The sequence below is a fragment of the Vicugna pacos genome, unplaced genomic scaffold (genome assembly GCF_048564905.1).
Source record: "Vicugna pacos unplaced genomic scaffold, VicPac4 scaffold_20, whole genome shotgun sequence".
Classification (NCBI taxonomy): Eukaryota; Metazoa; Chordata; class Mammalia; order Artiodactyla; family Camelidae; genus Vicugna; species Vicugna pacos.
The window spans coordinates 54,613,720-54,629,162 of record NW_027328741.1 but is presented as its reverse complement, the minus strand read 5'-3'; positions in this window follow the sequence as shown (position 1 = coordinate 54,629,162).

Sequence of the window (15,443 nt, the reverse complement as noted above, 5' to 3'; positions counted from 1 at the left end):
GGTAGAATTCGCTCCAAGAGGGTTTTCCTGTGATCAAAGTGTGTTTCTTGAAACTGGTGATAGGAGAAGCAACGAAGTCCAAGGAACTCTTTCAAAGTGCATAAGTAACTTGTTTGGTGGTTGAAACATCTGTCATGCGCATGTTCACAGCTCAGAAATGCATGTTTGAGGAATCCGTGATGCATGAAACATGTTCGGAATACGGAATGCCATGGTTATGTAAACAATGTAAATTACATGTGTATTGGTGAGAATTCGCTCAAAGAGTGTTTTCCACTGCCAAATGTCCGATTTTAGAACCTGGTGATACAAAAAACTTATGAAGTCAGAGTAAATATTTCAAAGTGTAATATATGCCTTCTTTGGTGGATGAAAGTTCACTAATCCACATGTTCACAACTCAGAAACGCATGTTTCTCGAATCCGTCATGCGTGTATCATGTACGGAACCCGGAATGCCATGTTGATGGAATTCATGTAAATTATATATCTATTAGGTTGAATACACTCCAGAAGTATTGTTCTGTGAAAAATGAACGAATTCGAAACTTGTGTTAGGGAAAGCTTGTGAAAATGTGTACACGAGTCTATATGAAATTATTCCTTTTATAGAGGATGAAAAATCAGTAATCCACATGCTCACAACTCAGGAATGCATGTATGTCGAATCCGTCATGCATGTAACATGTACGGAACACGGAATATCATGTTGAAGGAATCTATTCAAATTACATATCTCTAGGGTAGAATTCGCTCCAAGAGGGTTTTTCTGGGATCAAAGTGTGATTCTTGAAACTGGTGATAGTAGAAGCAACGAAGTCCAAGGAACTATTTCAAAGTGCATAAGTAACTTGTTTGGTGGTTGAAACATCTGTCATGCGCATGTTCACAGCTCAGAAATGCATGTTTGAGGAATCCGTGATGCATGAAACATGTTCGGAATACGGAATGCCATGGTTATGTAAACAATGTAAATTACATGTGTATTGGTGAGAATTCGCTCAAAGAGAGTTTTCCACTGCCAAATGTCCGATTTTAGAACCTGGTGATACAAAAAACTTATGAAGTCAGAGTAAATATTTCAAAGTGTAATATATGCCTTCTTTTGTGGATGAAAGTTCACTAATCCACATGCTCACAACTCAGAAACGCATGTTTCTCGAATCCGTCATGCGTGTATCATGTACGGAACCCGGAATGCCATGTTGATGGAATTCATGTAAATTATATATCTATTAGGTTGAATACACTCCAGAAGTATTGTTCTGTGAAAAATGAACGAATTCGAAACTTGTGTTAGGGAAAGCTTGTGAAAATGTGTACACGAGTCTATATGAAATTATTCCTTTTATAGAGGATGAAAAATCAGTAATCCACATGCTCACAACTCAGGAATGCATGTATGTCGAATCCGTCATGCATGTAACATGTACGGAACACGGAATATCATGTTGAAGGAATCTATTCAAATTACATATCTCTAGGGTAGAATTCGCTCCAAGAGGGTTTTTCTGGGATCAAAGTGTGATTCTTGAAACTGGTGATAGGAGAAGCAACGAAGTCCAAGGAACTATTTCAAAGTGCATAAGTAACTTGTTTGGTGGTTGAAACATCTGTCATGCGCATGTTCACAGCTCAGAAATGCATGTTTGAGGAATCCGTGATGCATGAAACATGTTCGGAATACGGAATGCCATGGTTATGTAAACAATGTAAATTACATGTGTATTGGTGAGAATTCGCTCAAAGAGTGTTTTCTGCTGCCAAATGTCCGATTTTAGAACCTGGTGATACAAAAAACTTATGAAGTCAGAGTAAATATTTCAAAGTATAATATATGCCTTCTTTGGTGGATGAAAGTTCACTAATCCACATGCTCACAACTCAGAAACGCATGTTTCTCGAATCCGTCATGCATGTATCATGTACGGAACCCGGAATGCCATGTTGATGGAATTCATGTAAATTATATATCTATTAGGTTGAATACACTCCAGAAGTATTCTTCTGTGAAAAATGAACGAATTCGAAACTTGTGTTAGGGAAAGCTTGTGAAAATGTGTACACGAGTCTATATGAAATTATTCCTTTTATAGAGGATGAAAAATCAGTAATCCACATGGTCACAACTCAGGAATGCATGTATGTCGTATCCGTCATGCATGTAACATGTACGGAACACGGAATATCATGTTGAAGGAATCTATTCAAATTACATATCTCTAGGGTAGAATTCGCTCCAAGAGGGTTTTCCTGTGATCAAAGTGTGTTTCTTGAAACTGGTGATAGGAGAAGCAACGAAGTCCAAGGAACTCTTTCAAAGTGCATAAGTAACTTGTTTGGTGGTTGAAACATCTGTCATGCGCATGTTCACAGCTCAGAAATGCATGTTTGAGGAATCCGTGATGCATGAAACATGTTCGGAATACGGAATGCCATGGTTATGTAAACAATGTAAATTACATGTGTATTGGTGAGAATTCGCTCAAAGAGTGTTTTCCACTGCCAAATGTCCGATTTTAGAACCTGGTGATACAAAAAACTTATGAAGTCAGAGTAAATATTTCAAAGTGTAATATATGCCTTCTTTGGTGGATGAAAGTTCACTAATCCACATGTTCACAACTCAGAAACGCATGTTTCTCGAATCCGTCATGCGTGTATCATGTACGGAACCCGGAATGCCATGTTGATGGAATTCATGTAAATTATATATCTATTAGGTTGAATACACTCCAGAAGTATTGTTCTGTGAAAAATGAACGAATTCGAAACTTGTGTTAGGGAAAGCTTGTGAAAATGTGTACACGAGTCTATATGAAATTATTCCTTTTATAGAGGATGAAAAATCAGTAATCCACATGCTCACAACTCAGGAATGCATGTATGTCGAATCCGTCATGCATGTAACATGTACGGAACACGGAATATCATGTTGAAGGAATCTATTCAAATTACATATCTCTAGGGTAGAATTCGCTCCAAGAGGGTTTTTCTGGGATCAAAGTGTGATTCTTGAAACTGGTGATAGTAGAAGCAACGAAGTCCAAGGAACTATTTCAAAGTGCATAAGTAACTTGTTTGGTGGTTGAAACATCTGTCATGCGCATGTTCACAGCTCAGAAATGCATGTTTGAGGAATCCGTGATGCATGAAACATGTTCGGAATACGGAATGCCATGGTTATGTAAACAATGTAAATTACATGTGTATTGGTGAGAATTCGCTCAAAGAGAGTTTTCCACTGCCAAATGTCCGATTTTAGAACCTGGTGATACAAAAAACTTATGAAGTCAGAGTAAATATTTCAAAGTGTAATATATGCCTTCTTTTGTGGATGAAAGTTCACTAATCCACATGCTCACAACTCAGAAACGCATGTTTCTCGAATCCGTCATGCGTGTATCATGTACGGAACCCGGAATGCCATGTTGATGGAATTCATGTAAATTATATATCTATTAGGTTGAATACACTCCAGAAGTATTGTTCTGTGAAAAATGAACGAATTCGAAACTTGTGTTAGGGAAAGCTTGTGAAAATGTGTACACGAGTCTATATGAAATTATTCCTTTTATAGAGGATGAAAAATCAGTAATCCACATGCTCACAACTCAGGAATGCATGTATGTCGAATCCGTCATGCATGTAACATGTACGGAACACGGAATATCATGTTGAAGGAATCTATTCAAATTACATATCTCTAGGGTAGAATTCGCTCCAAGAGGGTTTTTCTGGGATCAAAGTGTGATTCTTGAAACTGGTGATAGGAGAAGCAACGAAGTCCAAGGAACTATTTCAAAGTGCATAAGTAACTTGTTTGGTGGTTGAAACATCTGTCATGCGCATGTTCACAGCTCAGAAATGCATGTTTGAGGAATCCGTGATGCATGAAACATGTTCGGAATACGGAATGCCATGGTTATGTAAACAATGTAAATTACATGTGTATTGGTGAGAATTCGCTCAAAGAGTGTTTTCTGCTGCCAAATGTCCGATTTTAGAACCTGGTGATACAAAAAACTTATGAAGTCAGAGTAAATATTTCAAAGTGTAATATATGCCTTCTTTGGTGGATGAAAGTTCACTAATCCACATGCTCACAACTCAGAAACGCATGTTTCTCGAATCCGTCATGCATGTATCATGTACGGAACCCGGAATGCCATGTTGATGGAATTCATGTAAATTATATATCTATTAGGTTGAATACACTCCAGAAGTATTCTTCTGTGAAAAATGAACGAATTCGAAACTTGTGTTAGGGAAAGCTTGTGAAAATGTGTACACGAGTCTATATGAAATTATTCCTTTTATAGAGGATGAAAAATCAGTAATCCACATGGTCACAACTCAGGAATGCATGTATGTCGTATCCGTCATGCATGTAACATGTACGGAACACGGAATATCATGTTGAAGGAATCTATTCAAATTACATATCTCTAGGGTAGAATTCGCTCCAAGAGGGTTTTTCTGGGATCAAAGTGTGATTCTTGAAACTGGTGATAGGAGAAGCAACGAAGTCCAAGGAACTATTTCAAAGTGCATAAGTAACTTGTTTGGTGGTTGAAACATCTGTCATGCGCATGTTCACAGCTCAGAAATGCATGTTTGAGGAATCCGTGATGCATGAAACATGTTCGGAATACGGAATGCCATGGTTATGTAAACAATGTAAATTACATGTGTATTGGTGAGAATTCGCTCAAAGAGTGTTTTCCACTGCCAAATGTCCGATTTTAGAACCTGGTGATACAAAAAACTTATGAAGTCAGAGTAAATATTTCAAAGTGTAATATATGCCTTCTTTGGTGGATGAAAGTTCACTAATCCACATGTTCACAACTCAGAAACGCATGTTTCTCGAATCCGTCATGCGTGTATCATGTACGGAACCCGGAATGCCATGTTGATGGAATTCATGTAAATTATATATCTATTAGGTTGAATACACTCCAGAAGTATTGTTCTGTGAAAAATGAACGAATTCGAAACTTGTGTTAGGGAAAGCTTGTGAAAATGTGTACACGAGTCTATATGAAATTATTCCTTTTATAGAGGATGAAAAATCAGTAATCCACATGCTCACAACTCAGGAATGCATGTATGTCGAATCCGTCATGCATGTAACATGTACGGAACACGGAATATCATGTTGAAGGAATCTATTCAAATTACATATCTCTAGGGTAGAATTCGCTCCAAGAGGGTTTTTCTGGGATCAAAGTGTGATTCTTGAAACTGGTGATAGTAGAAGCAACGAAGTCCAAGGAACTATTTCAAAGTGCATAAGTAACTTGTTTGGTGGTTGAAACATCTGTCATGCGCATGTTCACAGCTCAGAAATGCATGTTTGAGGAATCCGTGATGCATGAAACATGTTCGGAATACGGAATGCCATGGTTATGTAAACAATGTAAATTACATGTGTATTGGTGAGAATTCGCTCAAAGAGAGTTTTCCACTGCCAAATGTCCGATTTTAGAACCTGGTGATACAAAAAACTTATGAAGTCAGAGTAAATATTTCAAAGTGTAATATATGCCTTCTTTTGTGGATGAAAGTTCACTAATCCACATGCTCACAACTCAGAAACGCATGTTTCTCGAATCCGTCATGCGTGTATCATGTACGGAACCCGGAATGCCATGTTGATGGAATTCATGTAAATTATATATCTATTAGGTTGAATACACTCCAGAAGTATTGTTCTGTGAAAAATGAACGAATTCGAAACTTGTGTTAGGGAAAGCTTGTGAAAATGTGTACACGAGTCTATATGAAATTATTCCTTTTATAGAGGATGAAAAATCAGTAATCCACATGCTCACAACTCAGGAATGCATGTATGTCGAATCCGTCATGCATGTAACATGTACGGAACACGGAATATCATGTTGAAGGAATCTATTCAAATTACATATCTCTAGGGTAGAATTCGCTCCAAGAGGGTTTTTCTGGGATCAAAGTGTGATTCTTGAAACTGGTGATAGGAGAAGCAACGAAGTCCAAGGAACTATTTCAAAGTGCATAAGTAACTTGTTTGGTGGTTGAAACATCTGTCATGCGCATGTTCACAGCTCAGAAATGCATGTTTGAGGAATCCGTGATGCATGAAACATGTTCGGAATACGGAATGCCATGGTTATGTAAACAATGTAAATTACATGTGTATTGGTGAGAATTCGCTCAAAGAGTGTTTTCTGCTGCCAAATGTCCGATTTTAGAACCTGGTGATACAAAAAACTTATGAAGTCAGAGTAAATATTTCAAAGTGTAATATATGCCTTCTTTGGTGGATGAAAGTTCACTAATCCACATGCTCACAACTCAGAAACGCATGTTTCTCGAATCCGTCATGCATGTATCATGTACGGAACCCGGAATGCCATGTTGATGGAATTCATGTAAATTATATATCTATTAGGTTGAATACACTCCAGAAGTATTGTTCTGTGAAAAATGAACGAATTCGAAACTTGTGTTAGGGAAAGCTTGTGAAAATGTGTACACGAGTCTATATGAAATTATTCCTTTTATAGAGGATGAAAAATCAGTAATCCACATGGTCACAACTCAGGAATGCATGTATGTCGTATCCGTCATGCATGTAACATGTACGGAACACGGAATATCATGTTGAAGGAATCTATTCAAATTACATATCTCTAGGGTAGAATTCGCTCCAAGAGGGTTTTTCTGGGATCAAAGTGTGATTCTTGAAACTGGTGATAGGAGAAGCAACGAAGTCCAAGGAACTATTTCAAAGTGCATAAGTAACTTGTTTGGTGGTTGAAACATCTGTCATGCGCATGTTCACAGCTCAGAAATGCATGTTTGAGGAATCCGTGATGCATGAAACATGTTCGGAATACGGAATGCCATGGTTATGTAAACAATGTAAATTACATGTGTATTGGTGAGAATTCGCTCAAAGAGTGTTTTCTGCTGCCAAATGTCCGATTTTAGAACCTGGTGATACAAAAAACTTATGAAGTCAGAGTAAATATTTCAAAGTGTAATATATGCCTTCTTTGGTGGATGAAAGTTCACTAATCCACATGCTCACAACTCAGAAACGCATGTTTCTCGAATCCGTCATGCATGTATCATGTACGGAACCCGGAATGCTATGTTGATGGAATACATGTAAATTATATATCTATTAGGTTGAATACACTCCAGAAGTATTCTTCTGTGAAAAATGAACGAATTCGAAACTTGTGTTAGGGAAAGCTTGTGAAAATGTGTACACGAGTCTATATGAAATTATTCCTTTTATAGAGGATGAAAAATCAGTAATCCACATGGTCACAACTCAGGAATGCATGTATGTCGAATCCGTCATGCATGTAACATGTACGGAACACGGAATATCATGTTGAAGGAATCTATTCAAATTACATATCTCTAGGGTAGAATTCGCTCCAAGAGGGTTTTTCTGGGATCAAAGTGTGATTCTTGAAACTGGTGATAGGAGAAGCAACGAAGTCCAAGGAACTATTTCAAAGTGCATAAGTAACTTGTTTGGTGGTTGAAACATCTGTCATGCGCATGTTCACAGCTCAGAAATGCATGTTTGAGGAATCCGTGATGCATGAAACATGTTCGGAATACGGAATGCCATGGTTATGTAAACAATGTAAATTACATTTGTATTGGTGAGAATTCGCTCAAAGAGTGTTTTCCACTGCCAAATGTCCGATTTTAGAACCTGGTGATACAAAAAACTTATGAAGTCAGAGTAAATATTTCAAAGTGTAATATATGCCTTCTTTGCTGGATGAAAGTTCACTAATCCACATGCTCACAACTCAGAAACGCATGTTTCTCGAATCCGTCATGCATGTATCATGTACGGAACCCGGAATGCCATGTTGATGGAATTCATGTAAATTATATATCTATTAGGTTGAATACACTCCAGAAGTATTGTTCTGTGAAAAATGAACGAATTCGAAACTTGTGTTAGGGAAAGCTTGTGAAAATGTGTACACGAGTCTATATGAAATTATTCCTTTTATAGAGGATGAAAAATCAGTAATCCACATGCTCACAACTCAGGAATGCATGTATGTCGAATCCGTCATGCATGTAACATGTACGGAACACGGAATATCATGTTGAAGGAATCTATTCAAATTACATATCTCTAGGGTAGAATTCGCTCCAAGAGGGTTTTCCTGTGATCAAAGTGTGTTTCTTGAAACTGGTGATAGGAGAAGCAACGAAGTCCAAGGAACTCTTTCAAAGTGCATAAGTAACTTGTTTGGTGGTTGAAACATCTGTCATGCGCATGTTCACAGCTCAGAAATGCATGTTTGAGGAATCCGTGATGCATGAAACATGTTCGGAATACGGAATGCCATGGTTATGTAAACAATGTAAATTACATGTGTATTGGTGAGAATTCGCTCAAAGAGGGTTTTCCACTGCCAAATGTCCGATTTTAGAACCTGGTGATACAAAAAACTTATGAAGTCAGAGTAAATATTTCAAAGTGTAATATATGCCTTCTTTGGTGGATGAAAGTTCACTAATCCACATGCTCACAACTCAGAAACGCATGTTTCTCGAATCCGTCATGCATGTATCATGTACGGAACCCGGAATGCCATGTTGACGGACTTCATGTAAATTATATATCTATTAGGTTGAATACACTCCAGAAGTATTCTTCTGTGAAAAATGAACGAATTCGAAACTTGTGTTAGGGAAAGCTTGTGAAAATGTGTACACGAGTCTATATGAAATTATTCCTTTTATAGAGGATGAAAAATCAGTAATCCACATGGTCACAACTCAGGAATGCATGTATGTCGAATCCGTCATGCATGTAACATGTACGGAACACGGAATATCATGTTGAAGGAATCTATTCAAATTACATATCTCTAGGGTAGAATTCGCTCCAAGAGGGTTTTTCTGGGATCAAAGTGTGATTCTTGAAACTGGTGATAGTAGAAGCAACGAAGTCCAAGTAACTATTTCAAAGTGCATAAGTAACTTGTTTGGTGGTTGAAACATCTGTCATGCGCATGTTCACAGCTCAGAAATTCATGTTTGAGGAATCCGTGTTGCATGAAACATGTTCGGAATACGGAATGCCATGGTTATGTAAACAATGTAAATTACATGTGTATTGGTGAGAATTCGCTCAAAGAGTGTTTTCCACTGCCAAATGTCCGATTTTAGAACATTGTGATACAAAAAACTTATGAAGTCAGAGTAAATATTTCAAAGTGTAATATATGCCTTCTTTGGTTGATGAAAGTTCACTAATCCACATGCTCACAACTCAGAAACGCATGTTTCTCGAATCCGTCATGCGTGTATCATGTACGGAACCCGGAATGCCATGTTGATGGAATTCATGTAAATTATATATCTATTAGGTTGAATACACTTCAGAAGTATTGTTCTGTAAAAAATGAACGAATGCGAAACTTGTGTTAGGGAAAGCTTGTGAAAATGTGTACACGAGTCTATATGAAATTATTCCTTTTATAGAGGATGAAAAATCAGTAATCCACATGGTCACAACTCAGGAATGCATGTATGTCGAATCCGTCATGCATGTAACATGTACGGAACACGGAATATCATGTTGAAGGAATCTATTCAAATTACATATCTCTAGGGTAGAATTCGCTCCAAGAGGGTTTTTCTGGGATCAAAGTGTGATTCTTGAAACTGGTGATAGGAGAAGCAACGAAGTCCAAGGAACTATTTCAAAGTGCATAAGTAACTTGTTTGGTGGTTGAAACATCTGTCATGCGCATGTTCACAACTCAGAAATGCATGTTTGAGGAATCCGTGATGCATGAAACATGTTCGGAATACGGAATGCCATGGTTATGTAAACAATGTAAATTACATGTGTATTGGTGAGAATTCGCTCAAAGAGTGTTTTCCACTGACAAATGTCCGATTTTAGAACCTGGTGATACAAAAAACTTATGAAGTCAGAGTAAATATTTCAAAGTGTAATATATGCCTTCTTTGGTGGATGAAAGTTCACTAATCCACATGCTCACAACTCAGAAACGCATGTTTCTCGAATCCGTCATGCATGTATCATGTACGGAACCCGGAATGCCATGTTGATGGAATTCATGTAAATTATATATCTATTAGGTTGAATACACTCCAGAAGTATTGTTCTGTGAAAAATGAACGAATTCGAAACTTGTGTTAGGGAAAGCTTGTGAAAATGTGTACACGAGTCTATATGAAATTATTCCTTTTATAGAGGATGAAAAATCAGTAATCCACATGCTCACAACTCAGGAATGCATGTATGTCGAATCCGTCATGCATGTAACATGTACGGAACACGGAATATCATGTTGAAGGAATCTATTCAAATTACATATCTGTAGGGTAGAATTCGCTGCAAGAGGGTTTTTCTGGGATCAAAGTGTGATTCTTGAAACTGGTGATAGGAGAAGCAACGAAGTCCAAGGAACTATTTCAAAGTGCATAAGTAACTTGTTTGGTGGTTGAAACATCTGTCATGCGCATCTTCACAGCTCAGAAATGCATGTTTGAGGAATCCGTGATGCATGAAACATGTTCGGAATACGGAATGCCATGGTTATGTAAACAATGTAAATTACATTTGTATTGGTGAGAATTCGCTCAAAGAGTGTTTTCCACTGCCAAATGTCCGATTTTAGAACCTGGTGATACAAAAAACTTATGAAGTCAGAGTAAATATTTCAAAGTGTAATATATGCCTTCTTTGGTGGATGAAAGTTCACTAATCCACATGCTCACAACTCAGAAACGCATGTTTCACGAATCCGTCATGCATGTATCATGTACGGAACCCGGAATGCCATGTTGATGGAATTCATGTAAATTATATATCTATTTGGTTGAATACACTCCAGAAGTATTGTTCTGTGAAAAATGAACGAATTCTAAACTTGTGTTAGGGAAAGCTTGTGAAAATGTGTACACGAGTCTATATGAAATTATTCCTTTTATAGAGGATGAAAAATCAGTAATCCACATGGTCACAACTCAGGAATGCATGTATGTCGAATCCGTCATGCATGTAACATGTACGGAACACGGAATATCATGTTGAAGGAATCTATTCAAATTACATATCTCTAGGGTAGAATTCGCTCCAAGAGGGTTTTTCTGGGATCAAAGTGTGATTCTTGAAACTGGTGATAGGAGAAGCAACGAAGTCCAAGGAACTATTTCAAAGTGCATAAGTAACTTGTTTGGTGGTTGAAACATCTGTCATGCGCATGTTCACAGCTCAGAAATGCATGTTTGAGGAATCCGTGATGCATGAATCATGTTCGGAATACGGAATGCCATGGTTATGTAAACAATGTAAATTACATGTGTATTGATGAGAATTCGCTCAAAGAGTGTTTTCCACTGCCAAATGTCCGATTTTAGAACCTGGTGATACAAAAAACTTATGAAGTCAGAGTAAATATTTCAAAGTGTAATATATGCCTTCTTTGGTGGATGAAAGTTCACTAATCCACATGCTCACAACTCAGAAACGCATGTTTCTCGAATCAATCATGCATGTATCATGTACGGAACCCGGAATGCCATGTTGATGGAATTCATGTAAATTATATATCTATTAGGTTGAATACACTCCAGAAGTATTCTTCTGTGAAAAATGAACGAATTCGAAACTTGTGTTAGGGAAAGCTTGTGAAAATGTGTACACGAGTCTATATGAAATTATTCCTTTTATAGAGAATGAAAAATCAGTAATCCACATGGTCACAACTCAGGAATGCATGTATGTCGAATCCGTCATGCATGTAACATGTACGGAACACGGAATATCATGTTGAAGGAATCTATTCAAATTACATATCTCTAGGGTAGAATTCGCTCCAAGAGGGTTTTTCTGGGATCAAAGTGTGATTCTTGAAACTGGTGATAGGAGAAGCAACGAAGTCCAAGGAACTATTTCAAAGTGCATAAGTAACTTGTTTGGTGGTTGAAACATCTGTCATGCGCATGTTCACAGCTCAGAAATGCATGTTTGAGGAATCCGTGATGCATGAATCATGTTCGGAATACGGAATGCCATGGTTATGTAAACAATGTAAATTACATGTGTATTGGTGAGAATTCGCTCAAAGAGTGTTTTCCACTGCCAAATGTCCGATTTTAGAACCTGGTGATACAAAAAACTTATGAAGTCAGAGTAAATATTTCAAAGTGTAATATATGCCTTCTTTGGTGGATGAAAGTTCACTAATCCACATGCTCACAACTCAGAAACGCATGTTTCTCGAATCAATCATGCATGTATCATGTACGGAACCCGGAATGCCATGTTGATGGAATTCATGTAAATTATATATCTATTAGGTTGAATACACTCCAGAAGTATTCTTCTGTGAAAAATGAACGAATTCGAAACTTGTGTTAGGGAAAGCTTGTGAAAATGTGTACACGAGTCTATATGAAATTATTCCTTTTATAGAGGATGAAAAATCAGTAATCCACATGGTCACAACTCAGGAATGCATGTATGTCGAATCCGTCATGCATGTAACATGTACGGAACACGGAATATCATGTTGAAGGTATCTATTCAAATTAAATATCTCTACGGTAGAATTCGCTCCAAGAGGGTTTCTCTGGGATCAAAGTGTGATTCTTGAAACTGGTGATAGGAGAAGTAACGAAGTCCAAGGAACTATTTCAAAGTGCATAATAACTTGTTTGGTGGTTGAAACATCTGTCATGCGCATGTTCACAGCTCAGAAATGCATGTTTGAGGAATCCGTGATGCATGAAACATGTTTGGAATACGGAATGCCATGGTTATGTAAACAATGTAAATTACATGTGTATTGGTGAGAATTCGCTCAAAGAGTGTTTTCTACTGCCAAAAGTCCGATTTTAGAACCTGGTGATACAAAAAACTTATGAAGTCAGAGTAAATATTTCAAAGTGTAATATATGCCTTCTTTGGTGGATGAAACTTCACTAATCCACATGCTCACAACTCAGAAACGCATGTTTCTCGAATCCGTCATGCATGTATCATGTACGGAACCCGGAATGCCGTGTAGATGGAATTCATGTAAATTATATATCTATTAGGTTGAATACACTCCAGAACTATTCTTCTGTGAAAAAAGCACGAATTCGAAACTTGTTTTAGGGAAAGCTTGTGAAAATGTGTACACGAGTCTATATGAAATTATTCCTTTTATAGAGTATGAAAAATCAGTAATCCACATGCTCACAACTCAGGAATGCATGTATGTCGAATCCGTCATGCATGTAACATGTACGGAACACGGAATATCATGTTGAAGGAATCTATTCAAATTACATATCTCTAGGGTAGATTTTGCTCCAAGAGGGTTTTTCTGGAATCAAAGTGTGATTCTTGAAACTGGTGATAGGAGAAGCAACGAAGTCCAAGGAACTCTTTCAAAGTGCATAAGTAACTTGTTTGGTGGTTGAAACATCTGTCATGCGCATGTTCACAGCTCAGAAATGCATGTTTGAGGAATCCGTGATGCATGAAACATGTTCGGAATACGGAATGCCATGGTTATGTAAACAATGTAAATTACATGTGTATTGGTGAGAATTCGCTCAAAGAGGGTTTTCCGCTGCCAAATGTCCGATTTTAGAACCTGGTGATACAAAAAACTTATGAAGTCAGAGTAAATATTTCAAAGTGTAATATATGCCTTCTTTGGTGAATGAAAGTTCACTAATCCACATGCTCACAACTCAGAAACGCATGTTTCTCGAATCCGTCATGCATGTATCATGTACGGAACCCGGAATGCCATGTTGATGGAATTCATGTAAATTATATATCTATTAGGTTGAATACACTCCAGAAGTATTCTTCTGTGAAAAATGAACGAATTCGAAACTTGTGTTAGGGAAAGCTTGTGAAAATGTGTACACGAGTCTATATGAAATTATTCCTTTTATAGAGGATGAAAAATCAGTAATCCACATGCTCACAACTCAGGAATGCATGTATGTCGAATCCGTCATGCATGTAACATGTACGGAACACGGAATATCATGTTGAAGGAATCTATTCAAATTACATATCTCTAGGGTAGAATTCGCTCCAAGAGGGTTTTTCTGGGATCAAAGTGTGATTCTTGAAACTGGTGATAGGAGAAGCAACAAAGTCCAAGGAACTATTTCAAAGTGCATAAGTAACTTGTTTGGTGGTTGAAACATCTGTCATGCGCATGTTCACAGCTCAGAAATGCATGTTTGAGGAATCCGTGATGCATGAATCATGTTCGGAATACGGAATGCCATGGTTATGTAAACAATGTAAATTACATGTGTATTGGTGAGAATTCGCTCAAAGAGTGTTTTCCACTGCCAAATGTCCGATTTTAGAACCTGGTGATACAAAAAACTTATGAAGTCAGAGTAAATATTTCAAAGTGTAATATATGCCTTCTTTGGTGGATGAAAGTTCACTAATCCACATGGTCACAACTCAGAAACGCATGTTTCTCGAATCAATCATGCATGTATCATGTACGGAACCCGGAATGCCATGTTGATGGAATTCATGTAAATTATATATCTATTAGGTTGAATACACTCCAGAAGTATTCTTCTGTGAAAAATGAACGAATTCGAAACTTGTGTTAGGGAAAGCTTGTGAAAATGTGTACACGAGTCTATATGAAATTATTCCTTTTATAGAGGATGAAAAATCAGTAATCCACATGGTCACAACTCAGGAATGCATGTATGTCGAATCCGTCATGCATGTAACATGTACGGAACACGGAATATCATGTTGAAGGAATCTATTCAAATTACATATCTCTAGGGTAGAATTCGCTCCAAGAGGGTTTTTCTGGGATCAAAGTGTGATTCTTGAAACTGGTGATAGGAGAAGCAACGAAGTCCAAGGAACTATTTCAAAGTGCATAAGTAACTTGTTTGGTGGTTGAAACATCTGTCATGCGCATGTTCACAGCTCAGAAATGCATGTTTGAGGAATCCGTGATGCATGAAACATGTTCGGAATACGGAATGCCATGGTTATGTAAACAATGTAAATTACATGTGTATTGGTGAGAATTCGCTCAAAGAGTGTTTTCTGCTGCCAAATGTCCGATTTTAGAACCTGGTGATACAAAAAACTTATGAAGTCAGAGTAAATATTTCAAAGTGTAATATATGCCTTCTTTGGTGGATGAAAGTTCACTAATCCACATGCTCACAACTCAGAAACGCATGTTTCTCGAATCCGTCATGCATGTATAATGTACGGAACCCGGAATGCCATGTTGATGGAATTCATGTAAATTATATATCTATTAGGTTGAATACACTCCAGAAGTATTCTTCTGTGAAAAATGAACGAATTCGAAACTTGTGTTAGGGAAAGCTTGTGAAAATGTGTACACGAGTCTATATGAAATTATTCC